Raw genomic sequence first — 27,933 nt, forward strand, 5'->3', positions numbered from 1 at the left:
CAATTTTCTGGCATCCAAATGCAGTGATAAAACTTTTTTTTTCAGTCATGAAGCTTGTCTTGGTGCTGTCAATCTTCCTACCTGGTGGATATGCTCCTAAATATTCATTTGCCTATCTAGCTTCTTTCCAAAGAACAGACAATAATAGCAATAAACAGAATTAAATACTCTTGCCATTTGCTTCTGATGTAGCAAATCTGTTCAGAAAACCTGCATCCGGCCATGGGTAAGTAGTCCCAGCCCAGCTGTGTCAGTAAGGAGGCTGAGACTTCTGTTTTAACGCAGAAAACATCCTTGAGTCAGGAAGGGTGCAGTGATCAGGTAGAAAATGCTTCCCAGGGCACTGGCTACTTCCTCTTCAGATTAGACAGCTGTTCAGTGCCAAGGAAGAAGCAATTAAAAATAGTGGAAGGGTAACAGATAATGTTTATTTAAAAGCACACATGTCACCGGGCACAGTGGCTCACACCTGTAATCCCAGCACTTTGGGAGACCGAGGCTGGCGGATCATGAGGTCAAGAGATCGAGACCATCTTGGCCAACATGATGAAATCCCGTCACTACTAAAAATACAAAAATTAGCTGGGTGTGGTGGTGCATGCCTGTAGTCCCAGCTATTCTGGAGACTGAGGCAGAAGAATCGCTTGAACCTGGGAGGCAGAGGTTACAGTGAGCAGAGATTGTGCCACTGCACTCCAGCCTGGCAACAGAGCTACACTCCATCTAAAAAAAAACACATATGTCATATAGCATTAAAAGGTGCTATTATCCCATGGCATAACTTCCCTTCCCCATAGCACAAACCAGATCAAATCTATGTCTTGTTTTGTGGCTTCCTTGTACAGAGAAACTGTTCCTTGGATGAATTTCTTACCTCATCAGTAAGTGTATTGAGTTCCTGATAATAGAGAACGCCAAAGAAGTATCAAAGATTCCACTACTAAGACTCGGGCTGCAGGCAGTGCTTTTGCTTCTTAAAATATTGAAATATATTTTTGTTAGAAAATAGCTTCTGCCCTGGGCCCTCTGGGTGCTCCTTTGCCAGCTGCTTCAAACTGGAACCCCTGAATCCCTTTGCTAGGACTCTCACACATCTCTACCACTGAGCAACTAAAGCATTAATACCTGGCACAGCTAGTTGTAATTATTTTGACATCACTTCTATGTAACATTCATCTTATTTTTAAAGAACTTACGGCTACAATGAGGAAGAATAACATTTAGACACAGAAACGATATATAACTAAGTGTTAAGATGTTTAAGGCAGCCCTGTATGATTTTTTAAAAGTGGTAAAGGGAACAAGCAGCTTCTCCGCTCCTTCTGGAATCTCTCCCTAGTTCAGCCCGCCTGCCTCCACTCCTGCCTCTACCATGTCCATCAGGGTGACCCAGAAGTCCTACAAGGTGTCCACCTCTGGCCCCAGGGCCTTCAGCAGCCACTCCTTAACGAATGGGCCCAGTGCCCGCTTGAGCTTCTCCCGAGTGAGCAGTAGTGGCTTCCGGGGTGGCCTGGGTGCAGGCTATTTTGGGGCCAGCGGCATAGGCATGGGAGGCATCACCGCCGTCACCATCAACCAGAGCCTGCTGAACCCCATTAAGGTGGATGTGGACCCCAACATCCAGGCCGTGCATACCCAGGAGAAGGAGCAGATCAAGACCCTCAACAACAAGTTTGCTTCCTTCATCGACAAGGTGCAGTTCCTGGAGCAGCAGTACAAGATGCTGGAGACCAAGTGGAGCCTCCTGCAGCAGCAGAAAACGGCTAGGAGCAACATGGACAACATGTTTGAGAACTACATCCACAACCTGAGGCAGCAGCTGGAGACTCTGGGCCAGGAGAAGCTGAAGCTGGAGGCGGAGCTTGGCAACATGCAGGGGCTGGTGGAGGACTTCAAGAGCAAGTATGAGGAAGAGATCAGTAAGCTACAGAGATGGAGAATGAATTTGTCCTCATCAAGAAGGATGTGGATGAAGCTTACATGAACAAGGTAGAGCTGGAGTCTCGCCTGGAAGGACTGACTGACGAGATCAACTTCCTCAGGCAGCTGTATGAAGAGGAGATCCGGGAGCTGCCGTCCCAGATCTCCGACACGTCTGTGGTGCTGTCCATGGACAACAGCCGCTCTCTGGACATGGACAGCATCATTGCCGAGGTCAAGGCGCAGTAGGAGGAGATCGCCAACCGCAGCCGGGCTGAGGCGGAGAGCATATACCAGATCAAGTATGAGGAGCTGCAGACGCTGGCTGGGAAGCACGGGGATGACCTGCTGCTTACGAAGACTGAGATCTCCAAGATGAACCGGAACATCAGCCGGCTCCAGGCTGAGATCGAGGGCCTCAAAGGCCAGAGGGCTTCCCTGGAGGCCACCATTAGCGATGCTGAGCATCACGGGGAGCAGGCACGTAAGGATGCTCATACCAAGCAGCAGGAGCTGGAGTCCGCCCTGCAGCGGGCCAAGCAGGACATGGCAAAGCAGCTGCGTGAGTACCAGGAGCTGATGAATGTCAAACTGGCCCTGGACATCAAGATCGCCACCTACCGCAAGCTACTGGAGGGCGAGGAGAGCCGGCTGGAGTCCGGGATGCAGAACATGAGTATCCACACGAAGACCACCAGCGGCTATGCAGGTGGTCTGAGCTCTGCCTATGGGGGCCTCACAAGCCCCGGCCTCAGCTACGGCCTCAGCTTTGGCTCTGGCACGGGCTCCAGCTCCTTCAGCCACAAGGCTGTGGTTGTGAAGAAGATCAAGACCGGCGATGGGAGGCTGGTGTCCGAGTCCTCTGACGTCCTGCCCAAGTGAACAGCTGCAACAGCCCCTCCCAGCCTGCCCCTTCTGAGGCTGCCCCAGAGCCCAGGAGGGAGGTTGCTGTGCAGGGGAGTGCAGGGAACAGGAGACCCACCTGACGCTCAGCCCTAGTCCTCGGCCCAGCGGCGGGGAGTTTACTGCCTGGGGACCCCCCTTGCCCATGCCTCCAGTTGCAAAACAATTCAATTGCTTTTTTTTTTTTTGGTCCAAAATAAAATCTCAGCTAGCTCGGAAAAAAATAATAATGATAAAAAAATAAAAGTGGTAAAGGAGATATTATTTGCGGTTATCTGGAAAGACAGGTCAGGGCTTTGGATAGGACAGAGGTAAAGGGGTAAATGACACTGGCAGAGTGTAGAATTGTTAACATTCATTTATTTAATTAAACAGTCTCCATTTATTTACTGCTGCTGTATGCAAAGCACTTAATACATGTTGTCTCATTTACTTCTTACAGTAGCACTATGAAAATAGAGGAGAAAATGAGGCTTGGTCACACAGTTAGAAAGTGCCAGGACAGCACATGTGATACCCACCATTTCCCACAATGTGCAAGACACTATATTAGGTGCTGGCATGGTGAATATGAAGACGTATCTTTCTACTTGTATGGGCCAATAGCAAACCCAAGGAAATATTGGCAGCCTCTTAATTGAAGAAAAAGTGCTAATAGGCCTTCCACATTCAAGAAATCAAGAACACCCTTTAAAAATACCACAGGATGATACATTATTGTCTTGCTTGCTTCAGTTGCCCCACTAGCAACGTAAAGAGTAAAATGTAAGCCATAGGGTACTAAATTCATTATAATTTCATTATCGGATCTTCCGGTATAAGTCTTCTCATGACCTTTTCATAACATAGGACATTATAAAAAGCAATAAAACACACAGACAAAATGCTTAGCCTGTTAACAAAGTGTGGCTTTCCATCCTTTATATGGAAACTGAAAGAGCAAACCTATTCATTAATGATTCCATGGCAATACAGCTTTTTTAAAAAACTCTCCTCTCTAGTTCTTGCACAGCAATGAGGATGTGTTTGTCATGACTAAAAATTATATGGAAAAATGTATGGTTTTAGGCCAGAATATAGGCATTGCCTCACTTCTTACTAAAATGCCTCACAATGAGTTTCTTGAAGGCAGGGATTTGATTTCATCCATCCCTGTATGCCTAGCGTCTCACATGCTGCCTTAGTGCAAACACACCAAGCAGACTGGTTGATAAATGCCAGCTGATACATCCTTCGAGGGAGGATGGAGACAACATGAGACAGAAATGGTGGGGAAGAATTTCTGAAGCTGAGCGTGAAGATGATACAGGAATTTACTAGATATATAGAGAAGAGTGTTGTTAGGAGTACGTTGAGCAATGTTTCCAAAATAAGTAAGTATGCTCACAGAGTTTGCATGTGTAAGAAAATTGAGGAAAACCTCATTGCTTCTACATTTTTTTCTCCGGGTGTTCCATTTCTCTAGATTTCTTTCCTTACTCTCCTACCCTTTATTTGTCTTACCCTCCAGTCATTCTTTGAAACTCAGGCTTCTTCAATAAATAATGGATAAAGAAAAAAGAGAGACATAGGGTAAACACATAAAAGTAACAAATTGTAAGCAATGAACATTTGTGTATTTCAATTCAAACAAACATAAATGATAAAACAAGTCACGACATTGATGAGTCAATTGGAGATTTGGACACCAATTATATATGTGGTAACAAGTTACTGGTAATATTTGAGATGTGGTAATTACATTGTGCTTGTATTAGAAACAAGTATCCTTATCTTTAGAGCTACACACTGACATCTGCATGGATAAAATTATTTGCCTCAAAATAATACAAGAGAGGGAAAGTGAATAGGGCAATAGATGAAACAAAAAATAAACAAGCGTTGTTTATTGATTGATTGATTAATTGTCTTCCTGAAAAATGCTTCTCTTCCTTTCCTCTCCACCCGTTGGGCCTTTCTTGCTGTATATCAAATACTCCAGGCTTATATCTGTAATGATATTTATCTTATTATAATTATCCATTTATGTGGATCTTATCACCAGAGGGAGCTCATTAGTCAAGGACAGATTTTTCTTTGTCCTTCCATTGACTGCTCATAGGAGCGGCTCAGTAGTGTTGGATAGAAGGATGAAAAGATAAATGAATGGATATAGATTTTCAAGTTTTACATCAGGATGTGTGATTCAAGCAGTGTGGGTTCCCCTTGATTTCCCCTACATTTATCTAATTCTTAAGAAACAAATCTCAATTTAAGTACTATATACTGAACATCATTTGCTCATATTAGAAAGCTGCAAATGTAGCAGTCTAATTGAAACTAGATAATACACACATTTTCATTTAATATTAATAGAATACCACATTGCAGGGCCATGTTCTTAATTAGCCTTCCTAGTAACTGGAACTACTGGCATGTGCCACCATACCCTGCTAATTTTTTTGTATTTTTAGTAGAAAGGGGGTTTCACTGTGTTAGCCAGGAAGGCCTCAATCTCCTGACCTCGTGGTCTGCCCACCTCAGCCTCCCACAGTGCTGGGATTACAGGCTTGAGCCACCATGCCCGGTGAACCATCTTTCCCTCTTAAATCAATAGCTCTTCCTTTGGCTTGCCCTAATGAGGTACTCCATAATTGCAAGTGTTTGTTCTTTCATTTATTGAGTTATCTAGAAAGTATTCATTTAGTGTCTACCTAATGGTTAGCACTATTCTGGGTACAGAGAAATACATGATAGCTTTTGATGCGTGTTTGGTCTTAAATTTTTTCCTTTGTTTTTCAAGGTTGGAAATGTTGTCTGTTCCTCTTTATTTCAGGGCATAAATACCCTTGCAAAATACCTTGAAGGACCTTCAAAATAGGGTCAAAACATAGCAATCAACATGAAAATAGTTAAACTTGAAAATCATAGGCCATTATATTAAGGGTACAAATTATGCTTGGTTTTTAATTAAGTGGACTTAAGTTTGAAAGGGCAAGGGATCATTCTGTTTATAAGTGGGTTGTATTCTTTTGCGAGCCTTTATTGTGTATTGTGTATCTACAGTATATGTATACATTGGCATAGAAATGTACATGTACACAGACATACATACATCTACATATGTATTCATAAAGATGGAGTTCTGTGAGACACAGCAGCCTGGAATGTTTCTTTCTACATTTTTCAGCAGACACATACTCAGCACTGCTTTGCTTTTATATGTGGCCTTCTGAGTTGAAAAGTTATTGCTAGAGGCAAGAATATTATTTTGCAGTAAATTAATAGGAAAGAGTAATTTGAATGAGTGTGAGTAAGGAGGAGGGGTTCGTGAGAAGGACCAGGTCTGTTTTGCCCACTACGATAGTCCTAGGACCTAACATAACACTCTTGCCTGGCACACAGTAGTTGGGGTTCAGTAAATAAACGGATCAATTCATGTAAGCTCAGGATTGGGAAAATATTCTAATACAGCATTTTGATGGGCCAGGAAGTTCTTTGGTCATGGAATAAAGAAAAAACTTTTGCTGCCTGGAGATTTCATTAAACTCAGCAAACATGTATTGCCTTCTAAGTATTACCAGGGACTAGCGATTTGGTGCTGAGCAAGTAACTGTTCCTGAGCTTTAGAAACTCACAGTCTAGCATAAAGACCTATGTATAAACATGTATGCGTGTGGGGGTGAATATACATATACATATACATATTATATATATACACACATATATACAAATGTAGTTTTTCTTCTATTATAATTTAAATTACAATAATAGTGTATGAGTACAATTATATTAGTGTTTAAAAAGTACAGAGGTGATGGGGGACTCAAGATGGCGCTGTGAGAACAACCCAGGATTGGAGCCCGCGTTGAATTCGCAAACGGTGAGTCAGTGCTGCATTTCCAGACTGATCTTTGTTGCCCACAGAACGGGGAAACTCCCAAGTATAAAAAGACACGGGACGCCAGGCAGTAGGTCTGCCTGGCGAAGCCGGCAGCCGGGGCGGCGGTGGCCGGCCCTACCCAGCAATCCCCACAGGGCGCGCTTGTCCGGGTGCCTTGTTGAACCGGCAACCTGAGACTTGAGAGGGCTGGACTTGAGACTGAATGAGACTTGCACAGTAGCCCAGCCCAGGGGATTGCAGGGACAGATCGTTTGGGATACCCAGTGGGACGAAAAAAACCGCGATTTCAAACTATCCGGGGCAGAAGGTCCGAGACGCTCTGTGGGGGAGGGGCGTCCACCACTACGGAGGCAACCTGCCCCAACTGATATACACGCCCACTGCTGAGGCAGCCAGCCGTTGCCGAGGCAACCCGCCCCAACTGAGATACACGCCCACTGCTGACGCAGCCAGCCGTTGCCGAGGCAACCCGTCCCTACTGAGATACACGCCCACTGCTGACGCAGCCTGCAGTTGCTGAGGCAACACGCTACAACGAAGAGACTCCGCCGCAGGGCGTGGTGGAGACCACAGCAGAGCCGGCAGGAACAGCGCGAATCACACAACAGCAGGGCGGAGCCTCGGCAGCCAAACAGTGGCTAGTCTGCCTTTGAGCTGGGCAGGACACCTGATCGGACATCCAAAAATAAAGCCCAAACCCCTCAACACAGAGCATTTGAGAAAAAAAAAAGGGTTGTTTAATGAGCTGTGTTGCAGCAGAATCAAACATAGCAGCCTAACAGCCCTGAATGAACAACAGAGTGCACAGCTCAGCAATTAAACCCCTATAAAGTACAAACTGTCTCCTCAAGCAGCTCCCTGACCCCTCTATATCCAAAAGACTGTCATTAGGCAGGCATCATCCTGGGACAAAGAGAGCAGAGCAGAAAAAGAAACTGGTAGCATCCCTCGCTGTGCCACGGCTACTAGAGGTGCACCCCAGACAAGCAGGGTCTGGAGTGGACCTCAACAGTCGTACAGCGAAGGGGCTAGACTGGTAGAAGGAAAACCAAGCAACAGAAATACTTCATCATCAACATTCTGGGTGTCCACTCAGAGACCCAAACGAAAAGTCAGCAACTACGCAGAGGACCAGCGGACAAATCCACAAAGATGGGAAGAAACCAGCGCAAAAAGGAGGAAAACACCCGAAACCAGAACACATTGCCTCCTAGAAAGGACCAAAACTCCTCACCAGCAAGGGAACAAAGCTGGATGGAGAATGACTGTGACGAAATGACGGAATTAGACTTCAGAAGATGGATAATGAGAAACTTTTGTGAGCTAAAAGATCATGTATTAAATCAATGCAAAGAAACTAAGAACCTTGAAAAAAGATTTGAAAAAAGATTCGAGGAAATGATAACAAGAATGGATACCTTAGAGAGGAATATGAATGAATTAAAGGAGCTGAAAAACACAATACGAGAACTTCGCAAAGCAAACGCAAGTTTCAATAGCCGAATTGACCAAGCAGAAGAAAGAATATCTGAAGTCGAAGACCAACTCAATGAAATAAAACGAAAAACCAAGATCAGAGAAAAAAGCGCAAAAAGGAATGAACAAAGTCTCCAAGAAATGTGGGACTATGTGAAAAGACCTAACCTACGTTTGATAGGTGTACCAGAAGGGGACGAAGAGAATGAATCCCAGCTGGAAAATACTCTTCAGGACATCATCCAGGAAAATTTCCCCCACCTAGCAAGACAAGCCAACACTCAATTGCAGGAAATACAGAGAACACCACAAAGATATTCCGCAAGAAGAGCAACCCCAAGGCACATAATCGTCAGATTCAACAGGGTTGAAATAAAGGAGAGAATACTAAGGGCAGCCAGAGAGAAAGGTCGGGTCACCCACAAAGGGAAGCCCATCAGACTCACAGCAGATCTCTCGGCAGAAACACTACAAGCCAGAAGAGAGTGGGGGCCAATATTCAACATTCTTAAAGAAAAGAACTTTCAACCCAGAATTTCATATCCAGCCAAACTGAGCTTCAGAAGTGAAGGAAGAATAAAATCCTTTGCGAACAAGCAAGTACTCAGAGATTTTGTCACCACCAGGCCTGCTTTACAAGAGCTCCTAAAAGAGGCACTACACATAGAAAGGATCAATCAGTACCAGCCATTCCAAAATCACACTGAATGCTAAAGAGCTTCAACATAATGAAGAATCTACAACAACTAACAGGCAAAGCAGCCACTTAGAATCAAAATGGCAGTATCAAATTCACACATAACAATATTAACCCTAAATGTAAATGGACTAAATGCACCAATCAAAAGACACAGACTGGCAAATTGGATAAAAATCCAAAACGCATCAGTGTGCTGTATCCAGGAAACCCATCTCACATGCAAGGATACACAAAGGCTCAAAATAAAGGGATGGAGGAAGATTTACCAAGCTAATGGAAAGCAAAAAAAAGCAGGAGTTGCAATTCTCATCTCTGATAAAATAGACTTTAAAGCAACAAAGATCAAAAGAGACAAAGAAGGCCATTACATAATGGTAAAAGGATCGATACAACAAGAAGAGCTAACGATCCTAAACATATATGGACCCAACACAGGAGCACCCAGATACATAAGGCAAGTTCTTAATGACTTACAGAAGGACTTAGACTCCCACACAATAATAGTGGGAGACTTTAACACTCCACTGTCAATACTAGACAGATCAACCAGACAGAAAATCAACAAGGATACCCAGGGCTTGAACTCAGACCTGGAGCAAGCAAACCTGGTGGACATTTACAGAACTCTCCACCCCAAATCCACAGAATACACATTCTTCTCAGCACCACATCACACCTACTCTAAAATTGACCACATAATTGGAAGTAAAGCACTGCTCAACAAATGCAAAACAACTGAAATCATAACAAACAGCCTCTCAGACCATAGTGCAATCAAGTTAGAACTCAGAATTCAGAAACCGACCCAGAACCGCACAGCTTCATGGAAACTGAACAACTGGCTCTTGAATGTTGACTGGGTAAACAACGAAATGAAGGCAGAAATAAAGAAGTTCTTCGAAACCAATGAGAATGAAGACACAACGTGCCAGAACCTCTGGGACACATTTAAAGCAGTCTCTAGAGGAAAGTATATAGCAATAAGTGCCCATATGAGGAGAATGGAGAGATCCAAAATTGACACCCTATCGTCAAAATTGAAAGAGCTAGAGGAGCAAGATCAAAAAAACTCAAAACCCAGCAGAAGACAAGAAATTACTAAGATCAGAGCTGAGCTGAAGGAGATTGAGACACGAAAAACCCTTCAAAAAATCAATAAATCCAAGAGCTGGTTTTTTGAAAAGATCAACAAAATAGACAGACCACTAGCCAGATTGATTAAAAAGAAAAGAGAGAACAACCAAATAGATGCAATAAAAAATGATAAAGGGGAAATCACCACAGATTCCACAGAAATTCAAACCATCATCAGAGAATATTACAAACAACTCTATGCACATAAACTAGTAAACCTGGAAGAAATGGATAAATTCCTGGACTCCTGTGTCCTCCCAAGCCTAAACCAGGAGGAAGCTGAAACTATGAATAGACCAATAACAAGGTCTGAAGTTGAGGCAGCAATTAAGAGCCTACCTCACAAAAAAAGCCCAGGTCCAGATGGGTTCACAGCCGAATTCTACCAGACACACAAGGAGGAGCTGGTACCATTCCTTCTAAAACTATTTCAAACAATCCAAAAAGAGGGAATCCTTCCCAAATCATTTTATGAGACCAACATCATCCTGATACCAAAACCCGGCAGAGACCCAACGAGAAAAGAAAACTTCAGGCCAATATCCATGATGAACATAGATGCAAAAATCTTCAATAAAATATTGGCAAGCCAATTGCAACAGCAAATCAAAAAACTTATTCATCATGATCAAGTAGGATTCATCCCAGGGATGCAAGGCTGGTTCAACATACGCAAGTCTATAAACGTAATTCACCACATAAACAGAACCAAAAACAAAAACCACATGATTATCTCAATTGACGCAGAGAAGGCATTTGACAAAATTCAACAGCCCTTTATGCTAAAAACCCTCAATAAACTCGGTATCGATGGAACGTATCTCAAAGTAATAAAAGCTATTTATGACAAACCAACAGCCAATATCATACTGAATGGGCAAAAACTGGAAGCATTCCCTTTGAAATCTGGTACTAGACAAGGATGCCCTCTCTCACCACTCCTATTCAATATAGTACTGGAAGTTCTAGCCAGAGCAATCAGGCAAGAAAAAGAAATAAAGGGTATTCAAATAGGAAAGGTGGAAGCCAAATTGTCTCTATTTGCAGACGACATGATAGTATACCTAGTAGACCCCATCGCCTCAGCCCAAAAACTCCTGAAACTGATAAACAACTTCAGCAAAGTCTCAGGATATAAAATCAATGTGCAAAAATCACAAGCATTCGTCTACACCAATAACAGACTTAAAGAAAGCCAAATCAAGAGCGAACTGCCATTCGCAATTGCTACAAAAAGAATAAAATACCTTGGAATACAACTCACAAGGAACGTAAGGGACCTCTTCAAGGAGAACTACAAACCACTGCTCAACGGAATCAGAGAGGACACAAACAGATGGAGAAACATTCCATGTTCATGGTTAGGAAGAATTAATATCGTGAAAATGGCTATACTGCCCAAAGTAATTTACAGAATCAATGCTATCCCCATCAAGCTACCATTGACTTTCTTCACAGAACTGGAAAAAACCACCATGAACTTCATATGGAACCAAAAGAGAGCCCGCATAGCCAAGTCAATTCTAAGCAAAAAGAACACAGCGGGGGGCATCACACTACCGGATTTCAAACTATACTACAAGGCTACAGTCATCAAAACAGCATGGTACTGGTACCAAAACAGAGATATAGACCAATGGAACAAAACAGAGGCACCGGAGGCAACACAACATACATACAACTATACAATCTTTGATAAACCTGACAAAAACAAGCAATGGGGCAAGGATTCCATGTTTAACAAATGGTGTTGGGAAAACTGGCTAGCCATGTGCAGAAAGCAGAAACTGGACCCCTTCCTGACACCTTACACTAAAATTAACTCCAGATGGCTTAAAGACTTAAACATAAGACCTGGCACCATAAAAACCCTAGAAGGAAATCTAGGCAAAACTATCCAGGACATAGGAGTAGGCAAGGACTTCATGAACAAAACACCAAGAGCATTGGCAACAAAAGCCAAAATAGACAAATGGGACCTAATGAAACTCCACAGCTTCTGCACGGCAAAAGAAACAGTCACTAGAGTGGATCGGCAACCAACAGAATGGGAAAAAATTTTTGCAGTTTACCCATCTGACAGAGGGCTGATATCCAGAATTTACAAAGAACTCAAGCAGATGTACAGGAAAAAAACAAACAAGCCCATTCAAAAGTGGGCAAAGGATATGAACAGATACTTTACGAAGGAAGACATATATGAGGCCAACAATCATATGAAAAAATGCTCATCGTCACTGGTCATCAGAGAGATGCAAATCAAAACCACATTGAGATACCATCTCACGCCAGTTAGAATGGCGATCATTAAAAAATCTGGAGACAACAGATGCTGGAGAGGATGTGGAGAAAAAGGAACACTTTTACACTGTTGGTGGGAGTGTAAATTAGTTCAACCATTGTGGAAGACAGTGTGGCGATTCCTCAAGGCCTTAGAAATAGAAATTCCATTTGACCCAGCAATCCCATTACTGGGTATATATCCAAAAGACTATAAATCGTTCTACTATAAGGACACATGTACACGAATGTTCATTGCAGCACTGTTTACAATAGCAAAGACCTGGAATCAACCCAAATGCCCATTGATAATAGACTGGATTGGAAAAATGTGGCACATATACACCATGGAATATTATGCAGCAATCAGAAATGATGAGTTCGTGTCGTTTGTAGGGACATGGATGAATCTGGAGAACATCATCCTCAGCAAACTGACACAAGAACAGAAAATGAAACACCGCATATTCTCACTCATAGGTGGGTGATGAAAAATGAGAACACATGGACACAGAAAGGGGAGTGCTAAACACTGGGGTCTATTGGGGGGAAAAGGGGAGGGCCAGTGGGAGGGGGAGGGATAGCCTGGGGAGAAATGCCAAATGTGGGTGAAGGGGAGAAGAAAAGCAAAGCACACTGCCATGTGTGTACCTACGCAACTGTCTTGCATGCTCTGATCATGTACCCCAAAACCTATAATCCAATAAAAAATTAAAAAAAAATTAAAAAAAAAATAAATTAATTAATTAAAAAAAAAAAAAAAAAAAGTACAGAGGTAACCCAGAGGAAGAAATGATTAACTCTACTTAGGAGGGCTAGGAATAACTTCTCTGAATGTCTCTGCAGTATTTTATTTATTCATTTATTTATTTTTTTGAGACGGAGTTTCACTCTTGTTACCCAGGCTGGAGTGCAATGGTGCGATCTCGGCTCACTGCAACCTCCGCCTCCTGGGTTCAGGCAGTTCTCCTGCCTCAGCCTCCTGAGTAGCTGGGATTACAGGCACGCGCCACCATGCCCAGCTAATTTTTTGTATCTTTAGTAGAGACGGGGTTTCACCATTTTGACCAGGATGGTCTCGATTTCTTGACCTCGTGATCCACCCACCTCGACCTCCCAAAGTGCTGGGATTACAGGCTTGAGCCGCCGCACCCGGCCCGGTCTCTGCAGTATTTTAAATAACCAAGGCTATCCCAGGTAGAATGAGCAGCGTATACAAAAGTATGGAGATATGAAACAGCATGATGTGTCCTCAGACTGGTAGTTTTTTGTCCTTAAGTTGTAAAATGTGTTGTCTGTGCAGAGAAGAGGTGAGGCTGGAAAGGAAGAATCAAAAATAGATTTTCTTGGCAAATTGACAAATGGCTATTTTTAAGCATCAGTCTGAAAGACCTCCATTCTACCTTGTTTCTACATAAATCTGACCCTGCTTCAATACCCACCACATCTGTGATGCCAGACAGCCATTTCTCCCATCAACGTCAGCTTAAGCGTTGTCATTTTGTTTTGTTTTGTTTTGTTTTTTTATTTCATTTCCCTAGGAAATTGTAAAGTGACTGGAAGCCAGGGGACCATCATTTCCCTCTTCCTTTAATTTCGGCACATGATTAGTAGCAGAATCTAGACCAACTAGAAGGAAGGTAGCCACCTCTGGAGAGAACCTCACTAATTTCCCTCGCATGGCTTTCTGAATTGAAAAGGAGTTTGAAAAAGTTGGCTGCATTTTTGGACCACCTACCATGCTCAGACCTTTATATTCTGGTAATGAGTATTTGTGAAGCTCATATGAAATGCCTCCTTTAAGACTAAAAAACCAAAGTTCAATCCAAACCTTGGGATTGACAGAAATAAAAACAGAATTGTTTACAAGTGAATGAGAAAATCTAGTTACGTCATGCCAGCTTCATATTTACCACCCTCCAGCAATGCATGTCAATCTGAATGTCATATCCTTAGATAGCTATAGCAAGCGTAGGTAGGACAAAGTTTGCATATCACCGTTAAATGGTAATAAGTCCATTTCAAAGGACAAATGAATGAAAAATGCACTTGAAAACTCATTGGATACACTAAGAAAAGGTTATCTAAACTTCATTGTAGACTGAAGACAAAAGCATATTTTAAGAAATTATTTCTTAAAATCTCCTTTATTCATATTTTAATATATTTCATTGTCTTGGCTTATGTCTATGAATACATGCAACTTTATTCAAAGGCAAATATGACTAAGGTAAGCTAAAGGGGTGACCATATATCCCAGTTGCCCGGGCCAGTTCCAGTGTGTGCCTGGGTTTCAAAGAAGATCACAGACTCTAGGCAAATGGGGCTGGAATGAGAGTATGGTGTTGTTTAAGATCTGTTGGAGAGGGAATGAAAGGGACTTCATTCTTTCTCGGTATTTAGAGGTTGGATGAGAACTAGCAAAGAAGGTCAAAGCCCAGGCTTGGAATTGTGCCCCCTTCACTTACCAGAGATGTGACTTTGGGCAAGTCACAGGTCCACTCTTGGGTATCATTTCTTTTCAGCTCATGGTGGAGTCCTGTGCTCAGCGCAAGGGTCATTTTACTAGATGGTTATAATTAAGCTGTTTCTAGAGGTAACCATATAGGGAACAAAAGTCTGGAAATCTTACTAGATCAAATGAGTTAAAGCAGTGGTCCCCAACTTTTTTGGCACCAGGAACTGGTTTTGTGGAAGACGATTTTTCCACCAACAGGTGGGTAAGGGGAATGATTTTGGGATTAAACTGTTTCATCTCAGATCATCAGTCATCAGGCATTAGTTAGATTCTCACAAGAAGCAGCAACCTAGATCCCCCACACGTGTAGTTCACAATAGGCCTTGCATTCCTGTGAGAATCTAATGCAAATACTGGTCTGACAGGAGGTGTAGCTTAGGCAGCAATGCTCACTCACCCACCGCTCACCTCCTGCTGTGTGGCCCCATTCCAAACAGGCCAAGGTCAGGTACCAGTCTGCTACCGGGGTTAGGCACCTCTGAGTTAAACAAACCATGGCTGCCTAACTTCAAGGGCTAAGAACGACAAATACAATAACATTCAAATGCAAGAGAGCCTTTAAGGAGATAAAGGATTATCAATATATTTTATAACACAGAGGGCAGAAGTAGATATGGTGGGGGGGAATTAAAAGATTTCAGTTCTGTATAAAAAACTAGACAATAATGAGATATATCTAGCAAAAATGAAAGGAGCTAATCTTGAAAATAATACTAGTGAAGACACGAAGCAGAGAAGTTGCCATTCATGTTTGTAAAAAAAAAAAAAATCACAGGGGAGGTAGTGGGTCAAGTTGGAGAGGGCCTGAGAAAAATCTCCATGGAATGTGATAATCCTTTACTTATCTTCCAATTCCTAGGCACCTTTGTATATGTCACTTCTTTATCTTTTTGACTCCTAACCTCTATAGCTGACAGAGAACTCCATTCTCATGCTCCTATCATAATGCATTCGCCCTGGTCTAAAAAATATTTCAAGAATCTCCAAAGTGGTAGTAGAAATTATTCATTTTCTCTTAGGCAAATTGCATAGTGGTTGACAAGGGACATATCTGATCTGCCTTTCTTTTCTCTAGGACACATGGAATGGTTTGAATATTTTTTATATTAGTTAAAGTAACATTTAAAAAGAAAATGGTAAGCTCTATAGTCTTGAAATTCTCTCTGATCTCTCTTCCTTTGAGCTTGCTTAACCCCTGAATCACAATATTGGTGAATCCCCCACGTCATCTGGTGGAGAGGGAGTGCCTAAGAGAGAATCTAATCTTTAGAAAGTGTAACCCCCATTTGTACTCTACATTGCTCTATGCTGTGGCACTGTGTTGTAGTTGACTGTTTGCTGGTTTAACTCTTGTCACATAATGTAAACCCTCATGACCAGATGCTGTGCCTTATTCCCTTTTGTATCTCCATTGCCTAGCAAAAGAAGGCAACCCATGCGTGGTTGAAGAATAAAAGACAGCCCATCTCTTCTCTCCTAGAATTACTCTACCAGCTTCTTCTATACAAGATTCCCCGTCACTCCCCAGTTCTATTTTACAGTAGCTTGGTACCTCTTTCTAAGGCTTCCTCAGTCTTCTCTTTTTCAGGCTGAGTGCCAGTCATCTCTTACAGGCACACACTTCATTTTTCCACACATCTAAGGTTTCAAGGCATTCTAGTTATTTCTTTCTTCCCTAACAATACTTTAATATTAGTTGATTAATAAAGTGCTAGATTCCTATTTATTGAGCACTTGCTATAGTCAAGCACTCTGCTAGTCACTGAGGAATTTTCAGCCATGCAAAAAACATGGTCTCTGTCCTCATACTCTAGTTGAGGCTTTTTCGTAACATCTTCCAGGACTCAGTTAAATGCTAAGTAAATGTTAGTGCTGGCTTGCTGAGCTTTCAGTAGAGGACCTTTCCAGACTGAGAAACTTGGAATCTTTACGAAGCACATAGACTTCAGTTAGCTTTTCTAAGGTAAGGTGAATATGGATCATAAGTTAGGCACACAGACATTTTAAGGAAGGATGATGTACTCTTTAACCTTATGATTCTTAACTTAACAAACATTCAGTGAGCATGTACTGTGTGCCAGACACGAAGCTAGAGACTAGTACTGTGAGTTTTCTGAAGTCAAGCGTGTTTGGTTTTCCCTCATTTAACTCCAAACCATCTATGACCTCATTCATTCCTGTAGCTTTAACTACTACCTCCCAGTGTGCAAGAGCCACCCAGCTCTACCTGTCCACCCCCAGATTCTTCCAGTAAGTCTAATCTTGGCTCTCATTTAAAAAAATAAAAGCGAGGTGTGACGATTCTGTGCTACCCACTCTGTGCCAGGCATTCCCACTCCCCTCCACCCAAAGGTATCAGACACCGTGAAGCTTACAACATAGGCAGACATTTAATTCCTTGCAACTATATAACCTCTCTTATAAAATTCTGAGTATGGAAAACATGCTTTTAAGTATTCTTCCACACCACTGCTGCCTATTTGGGACTGGAGAGCCTTGTTGGCTGATGTGGCCCAGCCTGCAGGAAGATAGCCTATGTGTCAGCAGACTCTTGGTATTAATGAAGACAATACTATTTTCATTCACTGAATCTATAACATGAGCTAGATGTTATGCTGGCTGTTTTCTGTCTACAATAGTTTAACTTTACAGTAAGCTCTGTAAGAGAACTCTCACCTTCACCATTATATAAATGAAAAAACTGAAGTCAGAGAAACAGCTTGCCCAAGGTTTCAGATCTGGTAAGTAGAAGGAATCAGGATGAAAACCCAGTTTAGTTTGGTTCCAAATGTGATGTTCTTTTTAATACATTACAGTTAAGGCAGATTAATAGTTTCCAGTGCCTCAATCTTATTTGTAATGTAGGGATGGATTCTTATTTCTACCTGTCTGAGAATCACAATGCCCTTGACAGCTGAAGCTTCCAAGGACAATTAACAGCCTTATGTCAGTACCTAGGAATCTGTGAGGTATTCTTAGTACGCTGAATTATAGGAGGGATCCAGGCATTAAGGTTAATAGTACTGCCAACCCACAGATGTCTTATGGCACGGGTGACCTGAGTCAGAGCATACAATCTGCAAATGAATGACCAAGCAAAACCAGTGAACTTTTATTCATTTATTCATTCAGTTAACACTTGGCAAGCTTCTCCTATGTGCCACACACACATTATCTCTGCAGTGACACTACAGATACAATGCATGTTTTTAACAGGGTGTCTTGCCAGGCTTAATATTTAATAAACACTTGTCTTGGGAATTAATGTTCTTTGCTTATGTATAGAGAGGTTTTCAGCTGTAATGGTGCTCTGGCAGGAGTAACAGTAAAAACAACTCTTAACGTCTGAGATAAGATTTTGACAGCAACCTGGTATATTATACCCAGTGAGAGCAGTCCCTGAATGGAAAAAGCAAAAGCACATTGGCAGTTAGATAGTCCAGGGCTCCATTCTCAGATCTGACATTTAATACTTTGCTGTATAATCTTAAATTATTTTATCTCTAGGAGCCTCAATTCCACAACTGCAAAGCAGGGATAATAATGCCCACTGAATGGGTTTATTTAACATATATTTATTGAACATTAAATCAGTCAGGTAAATAGATAGTACCTTTATTATTTTAAGAAGAAAGCAACATAATTCAGAGTAATTACATGTTTAGAAATTGTTTACAGAGAGATGAGGGCAGCTACCACCAAATCAGGTGTTTAGAAATTGTTTGAAGAGAGATAGGAGCAGCTGCTACCAGATCAGGTAACCTCAGGAAGCCGTTTCCTGAGCCACAGTTTCTGGCATCCCTGAAGCTGGAGACCAGCAGTGGACTGTGGAGTCTGAGAAACCTGTAAGATACTGGAGCAGTGCTGACAGCCGCAAAATCCAGTGATCCTGTGCCAGTCTGCTACTTCCTTTTAACATCCGGGAACTTAGGAAAGTTACTCTGGTTGAGAGAATCTAAACTGCAATTCTACTGACAAAAGGTTCTGAGCATGTAGCTCACAGGCTTCCCACTCTTGTGATACAGTGGGAAGCATGGGGGTGGCAGAGTTAAGGAACAGTGCAGAGGACCAGTAGCAAGAGCCAGAACTGCCAGGAACGGTTCTGAGAGTACAGGGATAAATAGAGGAGACAAACATTCTCCTCGTGTGGTTCACATTTATGGGAGATTCTGTGAGTTAGTGTATTGATACACTCCACAGAGCCAGAAATGTAGCAGGTTCCTTAGAAGTAATTTTTCCCTTTTTTAAAGTTCTCCCAAGAGAATGTAACATTTTAATTCTCCCAAGAGTGTGTAACATTTTGCCTCTTCTCCATGAGATTTCTGACAAGGTAGATGATTCTGAGATTAGAGAGGGAAGAGCTAGGGTCATGTCTTTGGGGTCAGATAGTGAGGTTTTATTACAGTACTTGCTTTTTGCAGATAGAGCCACTTTCAATCTGTATTGACCCTGTAAGCCATTTGGACCAGCCTCAAAACGTATATTCTTTCCATAGATAATTCAGGCCATCTTTGAGTCTGGGTTGAAAGCTGTTTGAGTACTGCAGATGCCCTTGTCCTTATTCCAAGCCATGGGCTACAGTGGGTAGACATGAACTTTGGAGTCAGACAAATCTGGCTGTCCTATTAGAGTCATAATTGGCAAAGTACTTTCTTTCTGCTGCTGTTTCCTTCCCAAAATAATTGGTATTTAATGTAGACCATTTTGAAGACATTTTTTCTTTTTTTTTTAAGTCAACATAATGAAGACATTTTTCAATAGATGTGTATATTAACTCACTCCAGGTATATTAAAACACAAATGTTCTATAGAGATCCAAACATTGCCTCTTCACAGTAGGCATGAGGATGAGAGATAAACATGTCAGGACATGTGTTAATGTTGTCATTTACATGAATGATTTGTTTACTCTCTCCTGATGCTTTGACAGTCACCTTCATATGTTCCCCCAATGGGAGGTCACTATGTCTTGATCTCTGTCTTGAGTCAGAAGTGTAAGGTGTAGCTGATTTACTTAACCCCAGCATTGAAGCAGCCCTGCAGTACCCTTCGGAGGCTGGGGTAAGAGCTGTCTTGAGCGCAGCAGTTGCCCTTGTCCTTATCCAAGCCATGGGTCACAGCGGGTAGAAATGAGCTTTGTTTGGCTTCATACAAGTCTGGCTCTCCTATTAGAATCGTAAGGGGCAAAGTACTTTCTTTCTGCTGCTGTTTTCCAACCAAAAAATTGATATTATAAGATCTAACTTACTGTAGTATCATGAAGATTAAAGGAGATAAAATATACATTATCCGGCCCATAGCAGGTGCTCCACAAATGGTAATTTCTTCACCCACTAATAGTATATTGTTCTAGATATTTCCTTTGTTGTTATTTCCATTTTTTTATTTTATCTGAAAAATGATAGTAATAGTAGATGCTTACAGACTTTTACATGGGCATCCTATAGATAGTTTGTCTCCATAACAACTATATAAGTAGTTATTAAGAATAGTCATTTGAATAATAATTATATTCTCATCTAATAGATCCTGAATTTAAGCACAAGAGAGGTTGAATTATTTATCCAAGGTCATTGCACTAACTCAGAGTTATAGGTGGAATGGAAATGGAAATACTCTTACCCCAGAGCCAGCACATCCCCCACAGCACAGGTTATCTCCCACTAACCTCATGTAAAGCAGAAGAAATGATATATTTAGTGATTGAATTTTCTATTACTACACGCAGAGCAAAGGGCATCATGCTGATTGGAATCTTAAAGACACGTCTTTGTTGTAAAGTAATATCGGTCTGCAGGGTAGTTGTCCACAAAACTTAGCATCATCTCCAACACCAAGCAGGTGCTTGATATAGGATTGTGGATATTACTATTATGGGGGAGTCATATGAAGGAGTGTTTGTATGGGGAGAGATGGGAGAAGGGAAACAGGGAGGGAGACCAAGCTGGGAGGAGAGAGAGAGGTCAAATAGCACAAATTTACCACCTTTCTGTTTATCTTTCCATCAGTAGCCTCCTTTTGTACCTCAGGTCTTTCTCCCTTGTCAGTACTGCCTTGATGATTTTTATCTACATTACCTTAAATGTTAGTATGTGACTTTATCTACAGTCACATGAGCAGTGTTACCAAGGTGAAGTATTATATCACATGTGCTTCTGGTAGAAAATGGCTATAGGTAAGTGTCCTAAACATTGTTAAAGAAACATGGGACTATCTATGAAAATATATGTGCACATCACCCCTGGAGATAGCAGCTACTAGACTCTGGCTGATAGTGGCCACTCAGGAAGGGGGTTCAGTGGCATCAAACTTTTCACTTTTTGGGTAGTTACCAATATGGACTTTGTTGTAAAGTTTTTAATTTTTAAATGTTAACCCTTGATTCACGTTTCTGAAATCACTGTGAAATAAAGGGAAACATAATTGTGGATCACATATGATTGGCAGTCTGCTGATTATGACCTCTTCCATAGCATCTCTGTCACAGAATCTGAACCATGTTATTACATGTTATTGTTTCTTTCTGTGTATTCTTCCCACTGAGCTAAGAGCTCCTAAGAGCTAGGTTACATCTTGTTTTTCAAAAATAAGAGGCACAGTAGATGCTCAAAAAAAAAAAAAAAAAAGCCACCTACGCTTTTTCACACTTTCTTTTTCTAAAAGTATGACCCTCTTTTTGCCCACTAGAACAATCTTTTGGTGTCTTAGTCTTCTTGGCTATACAACATTTATTTGTAAATAATATACAACATTTATTTGTAAAGTTTTAGTCATCAGAAGTCACAATGCCTGAGCAGACATTCCAGTCTGGCACAGAACCTCCAATTTAGGATTCAGCAAATAATAGCGTTGAGATAGGCACTCTGAGGGCCACAAAAGAATGACATGATGCCTTAAACACTTTATAATCAAATGGGCTGTATTTTAGAAACAATTACATAACAATACAATTTAGTATAAGATCAATACAATATAATACAATACAGTTTAGTATGGGATCACATATGCAAATGGGAATTCAGGAAGGTGTGTTCTTGTAATGTGTGGATTAAAGGACAGGCTCTGGAGCCAGACTGTCTCCTACCAAATCCCAGCTCAGCTGCTTATTTTATTTAGCCTTTCTGCTTTCCACCTTCCTTGTCTATATCATGAGGTTAATCCCTACCCCACAGGGTTGCACGCAAAGAAAGACAGAGCCCCATTGACATGCCAGACTGGAAGAGTAAGATTGTAAGAAAAATCCAAACCTATTGGCCTGCCAGGCAAGTAGCCTTGTAGCACCTGGGGGAAATAATCACCCAGATCAAAGATTCAGTAGAAGAGTAAAGAAGGGTAAAGGAGCCAGCAAAAGGAGATAGAGTGCAATTGTATGCTTTATGTATGAGCAGAGAGGATTATGTGGACTCCGGCAGATCCTCTAGTTTGGGTGTGGTCCAAGGCTGCGCTCTCTCTCTCTCTCTCTCTCTCTCTCTCTCTCTCTCTCTCTCTCTCTCTGTTTTATTAAGTATTAACTAATCCCTGTGTGCCTCAGTTTCTTCATTTGTAAAATGGGATAATAGTACCTACTTTATACACTTATTAAATGAGTTAACACAGATAAAATTCTTAGAACAGTTGATGACAAAAGTAAATGCTTAAAACGTGCTGGCCATTATAATGACTGTTATCCCACAATCATTCCTGTGTTCCTTATGTGTATCATAAACTATGACAGGCACTGAGATATGGAAGTATGGAATATTGTGGGCAGCCACGGCAATAAAAGACAGTAGGTGAGAGTACCATATCTGGACAGGAGAATGGTTTCATTGGTTTCAGATCGGGATTCTTTATTTTGTTTCCACCTATGTAACCTGGAGCAAGTGTCTACTTCTGTAAACTGGGTGTTACTAATACACACCACTGGATTTTTGCGAGAACAGCTGAGACAAACTGCTATGTATGGCATTCAGGATAGCTCCGGGGACACTGTAAATGCTGGACAGTAGAGAGTGAGGAAAACACTAGAGAACTAGTAAAACTTCTTTAAGGTGCTTAAAATGCAGAAAACTGAAGAGTGTATGTAATTCCAGGGCTTTCCAAAAGATAAGCTATTTTTCCAAGTTCTTTGTTGTATTTCTCAAGCAATGTTTTCAAGTAGTAGAGCAAACTGTGGACAGGAAGGTGGGTCATGCTGGGCAAAAGTGAATTTTACTAAGCTAAAAGCACTTATTGTTTCAGGCATGCAAATTCATTGCAAATCAAATGGAAGTCAAATGGTGTCAGTTACAACCGTAAAATCTACCTTAGCTACTAAGAATAACTGTTTATTATCATTATAATTCTGTGAAGCTAAGAACAGACTTAACCTTTGATCTCTTTGCTGACAGTTGGATATAATTAACATAATTATGGTTGGTTGGACTGATCATTTTTGCAAGAATTTTTCTTATCTATCTGAGACATAGATTATTACAGCAAAGAAGCACCTTTTAGAAATAATGAAGTCTTTATATATTTGTCTCCATCCTTCTTAAGAAAACGGGAACATAAAAATATAATTTTTCAGAAAGCCCATTAGATATAGAAAGCATCCAGTTTAAAATCTCTTGGGACTTCACTATAAACAAATAAGAAGCAGGAAACATGATGAAGCTGGACTAAACTTAAAAGATAGTAATAGAAATAGCTAATATTTTGGGGCACTTCCTGCAAAGTGTTTTCCAGAACTTAGCTCTGGTATGGCTATTATCCTTACTCCACAGAGGTCAAGTAACTTGCCCAAGGTCACACAGCAGAGCATGTCTTCCTGCCTCTGCAGCCATATATTCTTTAGTATGTATGTTCATGAAAGAAAGAAATCTGAGGTTTTTTTTTTTTTTTTTTTTTTGAGATAGAGTCTTGCTCTGTCACCAGGCTGGAGTGCAGTGGCATAATCTTGGCTCACTGCAACTTCTGCCTCCTGGATTCAAGCGATTCTTCCGCCTCAGCCTCCTGAGTAGCTGGGATCACAGGCGCGTGCCACCACGTCCGGCTAATTTTTTTTTGTATTTTTAGTAGAGACGGGGTTTCACTGTGTTGGCCAGGATGGTCTCTATCTCTTGACTTCATGATCCGCCTGCCTCAGCCTCCCAAAGTGCTGAGATTACAGGTGTGAGCTACCGCACCTGGCCCTGAGTTTGTTTTTTTATAGGCAACTATTGGTGTTCTCTTGGCCCAATGTCTTTGGTAGCAAGAAGAAGATTGTTAAGTATAGACAATATATAAAAGCATGGACTGCTGGTAAACAATGGTATAACAAAGGCAATGTTAACTGATAATAATAACAATGATGTGAGCTTGGGAAAAATGTTAGTGACAGCAGTGGGATTAGAACCAAGATCTCTTAGCTCCTAAACTATGTACCAACTAATGGATACCAGCCTTTCATCTAAGCAGTGTCGTGTACCTCACTCATGTGATTTTTCACCTCACTCCTAGTGACGGGGTTAGTGAGCCAGGGGAATCAATTCAAGAGGTCTTTTTGTTAAGCCATCCAGTTGACTCATAGTGCCAGGCACTAGGTGTGTTTAATACATTTCCATTAGAGTTGTAGCAGCAGAAAATTGACAGAATAAGACAAATCTTAATCTAGATGTAATAATAAAGAGATACAGAAACACTGATAAGAGAGCAACTCTTGCTAACTGAAACTTTATGGAATGTTGACTGAAGGAGTTGGCATTTTCACTGGCTCTTGGATGACTGAGTAGGATTTTAGGAGGCTCTAATGCAGGTAACAAGGGCCTTGTAGGGAGAAGACTTGGAGATGTGAAAATTATAACTATTGGAGGTCCTACCTCTTGGTGGGAGTAGAAGAAAGCAAGTGGTAGAAGGGGAGATGTTGGCCTGTACATCAGTGAGTGCAAAGCGAAGGGGTTGGGGACCAAAGCATCGTCATCCAGTGTTGGTGTTGTGTACACTTGACCTTAGTTTCACATATTAATATTTTAATTCATTAGTGATATCTAAAGTACAACAAAATCTAGATTCACAGATTGCATTGGGATCAATGTGTCCCATTAGGAATCAACAGAGGAAGAGAGAAGAAATGACTTCTCTTGATGAATGAATTGGTCACATACTTGAAGAATAAATACATTTCCATTGTGGAAGGAATTCTGACTTGGAGAACAACAAGTTCCCTATATCCATCCTTTACTCATTCTTCCCTCCCTCCCCCTTCCCCAAGTGTTCTACTGGGGAGGAAAAGTAGGCAGAGGAATGAATGTCAGGCTTGGGAGGAGAAGTTCTGAGTTCTACCAGGCCTTCTGTCTCAACTGAAGAGGCTAAGAGAGCTGGAGAGGAATCTGACCAGGACCCACCTTGAAGAGGAAATGATGGGTGGAAAGCCCCTGAGGCTCTAAGAGAGTCCTTGTTTCCTGCAGGGATTCAACCAGGCTAGCATGATAGTACCCCGTAGTCACTTTCATTTAAGCAGACTGACATTCTTTGGAAAGTGATGTTTATTGGAATGAGATTTTGCTGGAAATGGATTCAGTGATGACTCTTAATGAGTGTCACCCTGCTGACTATTCAGGGTTGTGTTCTGCATGCCATCTGTTAACATTTCTGAGTTCTCTGCAAAACCAGCAAGTGCTGCAAGATGTTCCCTGACCTGTGTAATTTCAGACATGTTATGGCCAGATGCGGAGGGTGCTGACCAGGGTATCTCTGTGGCACAGCCTTTCCTAGAAGGCTCAAGTTGCATCTGCAGAATTCCTACTGCACTGCTTAAGCATCTTTGAGGAAATGTCAGGACTTGGATTAGCACAACTTCACCAGAGCACTATGATGCCAACAGCTCACTGCTGAAACAGTAAAACAGTATGTGACAGCAGTTTAGGGAAAAGAAATACATATTGGGCCAATGGAATAGGTCCTTTTGGATTTGAATTTGGAGAATCAAACTTTGGCAATAAGAATGGGAGAGGGGTTGATAGCCCAGAGTATATGGTTCTGGGGAGCTGTTTCCCGAGCTCTTAGTTGGTCTAAACATTCTCAATTAAAATTTCCCCTTTCTTTAAAGGAATACACTGTAAATGATAAAATCAAATCTCTTCAGACTTTCTGAGAATTTATATTATTGCTTCTTTTAAGTCCACACAAGCATGTCCATATACACATAAACTCTTAGGGTTACAGAACAATTGCGGCTGAGGTCTGGGCAGGGAATGGGATTAATCCATCTGCTCCCAAGCATGTCCCAGCTGACCCAAAATAAGGACTCTGACAAGGGCTCTCCCTGAAATTTCACCTTTTCTGAACAGGAAAGGCTGAGTAATATCACCGTGAAGCCAGTAGCAATGTCTATACCATAATGCTCATAATATCCACCATGATTCCAATGGATATTCTTCAAAAGGCTAAATAGGAAACTTCCATGTTCACATTTATTGTCTTTCATTCTTTTCTCCTTATAGTCTTTTCTTCATTTATTCAATAAACATCTATTTATATAGGGCTGATTATGTGCTAGGCACTGAACTACGTGCTAAGATTATGTTTTTTAACTGTCGTGTCCTAGTCTTCAGTAATGAGGCACAGAGAGTAAATGCCAAGATGGAGAGAAGCACTGGATGGATGTGTGGGAGCCCAGAGGGTACCTCATTTATTACACATCTACTTCATGCCACCTGGACATGAAGACAACCACTCATTCTCACATGGACTGGAATCCTCACCCTGCTACAGAATGTTTGTACAGTTATTTGTGATAGTTGTTTCTCTTGTTCTGGACCTGGACCAGTCCCCAAGACATCTTATCCATGCCCCCATCTCTAAATGTTCCCAAGAAGACCACACAAGCCAAATTTTGGGACTAAGGTCTTATCTTCTTGTGAATATGTTAATGATTACTAGCATGCAGTAACCTCATTTGGCAGTATCCTAAGAAAATGCTGCCATGTATTAAATAAAATTACTCTGTTTCTATAGACATTTTTAAAGTCACTCATACAAGACTCTCTGCTGAGGCATTAAGTGTTAGGGCAATAGCTAGGATGTGTCTCCTGTTCTTGCAGAGTGTGTCCTCCAGGAGAACGAGTACACACATATTATCAAAATACATCGAAATGCCTGAATGTCATAATGGAGTGCTTTATAAGTGCACAATAAATGAAGTGGCTTCATTTGGACCTGAAGAATCAGGAGGAGAAAATGGTAATTGTTCTGAGCCATGAAGATTGGTTAGAATGTTAAGAGAGAAGAAGCATCATTGTAAGGGGAAGGAAAAATAGAACTAAAAGAACTATGAATGGCAAAGTACAAGATATGCTCTGAAAACACTTGGTACGCTTGGAATGTTATCGGGAAGGTCGTCAGGAGGAGTTAAGCTAGGAAAGCAGAGTGCAGATCAGATTGGCCTTGAATGCCAGGCTAAGTCATTCAAGGTACATTCTCTGATATTATTCAAATCCTAATCTAGCTCCATGACAGTCCAAATCATCCTTTAACTTGGTTGGTGAAAGTTTTATCTTGTATGGGGGCAAAGAACCACACTGGGTAAGAAGTGGCCATAGCATGGAAAAAATGCAATCATTGCTTTAGGAACTTCCAGACTGATGGGCAGCCAGTCTTATTCATAGAATAGAATAAATTCAGCCCTTCAAAATTAAATATTCATTAAAAAAAATTCTCGGCCAGACACGGTAGCTCATGCCTGTGATCCCAGCACTTTGAGTGGCAGAGGCAGGCAGATCACTTGAGGTCAGGATTTTGAGACCAGCATGGCCAACATGATGAAACCCCATCTCTACTAAAAATACAAAAATTAGCCAGGCATGGTGATGCATGCCTGTAATCCCAGCCACTTGGAAGGCTGATGTAGCAGAATCTCTTGAACCTGGAAGGTGGAGGTTGCAATGAGCCGATATCGTGCCGCTGTGCTCCAGCCTTGGCAACAGGGCGAGACTCCGTCTCAAACGAAACAAAACAACAATAAAACAACAAAAAAACCCAACTTCTACCTCTTAATGTGATTTATTTTGTGCTCTTTGGACATGTGGTCACTTTTATCAATAGATAAAATGTATGTATTCCTTTGGGAAAAGAGACCTAAAGGAATTCTTGCCGTGATGGAAATGAAGTGATTAATACTTT

The 27,933-nt window shown here is 41.5% G+C and overlaps 1 protein-coding gene and 1 pseudogene across 51 annotated transcripts in view; both read left to right on the forward strand.

Annotated features, from left to right (window-relative positions):
• DLG2 (discs large MAGUK scaffold protein 2) overlaps nt 1–27,933 on the forward strand; it is a 2,299,762-nt gene that overhangs the window by 2,073,825 nt on the left and 198,004 nt on the right. The gene's annotated exons all lie outside the window — the stretch shown is intronic.
• On the forward strand, nt 1,489–10,112 carry LOC103796144 (keratin, type II cytoskeletal 8 pseudogene; annotated as a pseudogene). The gene has a single exon (XR_013523194.1). The product of XR_013523194.1 is annotated as a keratin, type II cytoskeletal 8 pseudogene (transcript).

This window comes from Callithrix jacchus, chromosome 10 (assembly GCF_049354715.1).
Source record: "Callithrix jacchus isolate 240 chromosome 10, calJac240_pri, whole genome shotgun sequence".
Classification (NCBI taxonomy): Eukaryota; Metazoa; Chordata; class Mammalia; order Primates; family Cebidae; genus Callithrix; species Callithrix jacchus.